The sequence below is a fragment of the Octopus bimaculoides genome, chromosome 18 (genome assembly GCF_001194135.2).
Source record: "Octopus bimaculoides isolate UCB-OBI-ISO-001 chromosome 18, ASM119413v2, whole genome shotgun sequence".
In the NCBI taxonomy this organism is placed as follows: Eukaryota; Metazoa; Mollusca; class Cephalopoda; order Octopoda; family Octopodidae; genus Octopus; species Octopus bimaculoides.
Window position 1 is genome coordinate 49819174 of NC_068998.1, and position 2160 is coordinate 49821333.

At 35.0% G+C, this 2160-nt stretch overlaps 1 long non-coding RNA gene across 2 annotated transcripts in view; it reads left to right on the top strand.

Moving 5' to 3' along the window:
- Positions 1 to 227, top strand: part of LOC128249911 (uncharacterized) — a 7627-nt gene extending 7400 nt beyond the window's left edge. For both annotated transcript variants that reach the window (XR_008266064.1, XR_008266063.1), the window contains exon 6: positions 158 to 227. This is a non-coding gene — a long non-coding RNA (uncharacterized LOC128249911). The remainder of the gene's footprint in view (positions 1 to 157) is intronic.
- Positions 228 to 2160: the final 1933 nt, after the last annotated feature.

Below are 2160 nucleotides of genomic sequence, written 5' to 3' on the forward strand. Positions count from 1 at the left end.
TATATATATATATATATATATATATATATATGTATATATATATATATATATTGTGTTTGTGTGTATATACATAGATATGTATATATGTAAACATTCATCTCATTTGCATAATGTCTTCAAGTCATTTTGTTTAAATATATATTTCTTATTTTTGCAGATGACACTACGAAAGATACCAATTGTAATTGTGATTTTTTTCCATCTGGAGAAATAAACAATTCAATAAAGCACTGTGTTGGTATATTTCAATATCTGTGCCATATTTTGTCGTTGGTGGGATTTCCAAAATATATTTGTTGAAATTATACCACTAGGTTTCAATATTAGCTGTTGATAAAAAAAGAAAATAAATGTGTAAGACCATTGTTTCACTAAATGCTTGAATATAGTTGATGCCACAAATAACTGTTCTACCTCTATGTATATACAGCAAGACTATTAGCTATTCTTACTGTTGCTCCCTAAACATCATAACTTGTTCTGCATGTTTAAATATTACATCAAGTTTATTGTACCAAGCAACGTACAATTTTATCAATATTTTACTATGGCTGTTCAATTAAATTGTCTCCTAACCTACTTCCGTTTATTGCGAGAAACACAACTTGTACAGGTATAATGATACATGTCTCTACATGTTACATTTTAAATTAATTGCTGCACAAGACCAAAGCCTCCCCACCAGAAATTATCAAAAACATATAATGAAAAGAAACAAACATGACAAGTAGCTGTAGAATATGTGGAGATGGACAAGAAACAATAAATCATATTATCTCTGGCTACCCAGTCCTGGCTAAGAAGGAATATATTCACAGACACGACAGAGCTGGGAACTATATACACTGGAAACTATGCCAACACTATGGAATAACAGCAGAAAAAAGATGGTATAAACACACGCCAGAAAAGGTCACAGAAAACGAGAGCGCAACCATACTCTGGGATATGCCATTACACACAGATAGAGAGATTAAGGCGAATAGACCAGATATAGTTGTCAAAGATCATGAAGAAAAAAAATGCTTTCTAATTGATGTATCAATACCAGCAGATGACAACGTTTCCCTAAAAGAAATGGAAAAACTTTCAAAATACAAAGACCTGGAAATAGAGGTAACTCGAATGTGGAATCTAAAAACAGAAACCATTCCTATCATAGTAGGTGCCTTAGGTATAATAAAAAAAATATTCAGACAAATACATAACAAAATCACCAGGACTTACAAATATATATAACATACAGAAAATTGCACTACTGGGCACTGCACACATCCTACGCAAAATACTTTCAATACAGTAACCATAAGAGAATCACAGCAAACAACAGCACATACCCAAGGCACACAGAGCTGCGCTCGGTAGTGAAGTGAGAGCACGTTATAAAAATAAAACTACTGACCAATAATACTTATAATAAATACAACCCTGTTAACTACGAAATAACCTGGCTATAGAAAATGAAGAAGGTGAAGATAGTGCCAATTATCGCTGCGGTCTTGCGAACAGTATCTGAATGCATCAAGAGGAATATAAAGGAAATAAAAATAGAATAGAACTCTTAGAAATGGCTTGCCTCCTTGGCACAACAAGAATAATCAGGCAAGTATTAGATAGCTGAAAAGAATGGATAGCATGGAACTGTAGGCTGCAGGCAGCAAGCCCGCTACGCATGCGAGACTTCAGGAGCTCTAAAAAAACCTGTGATGAAGAGAAAAAATAATAATAATAATAATAACGGATGCAGTACGGGGCAGTGGCTCTCATGGCTTCTGATCTTAATTGATTGGAAGTGTTATCATGTACATTGTTTTGTCTTGGTATAAAAGATGGGCTACAGCAAATATTCTGCTCAATACCACAGATTTGCTTGTCAGTTGTTTGACCTTAACCAGTTGAGCATGTTCTTTGAGGGCTGACGATATGTGCATCTCTGATCATGAGCAGAAGTAATGGGGGAGCATCATAGCCATGTGATGAGAGGAATTATTTTTGGTTTGAATAATTCACCTTTGGAAACATGGGTGTTTTGCTCAACATCCTTAAACCTTATTCAGGGACCTTTTGAGGGAGATGGGCTACTCGACCTGAAGAAAATTCTAACTGGGCCCCACCTGCGAGGTTATGCGCTGTTTATCTTGATATGAGATCACCATGTCG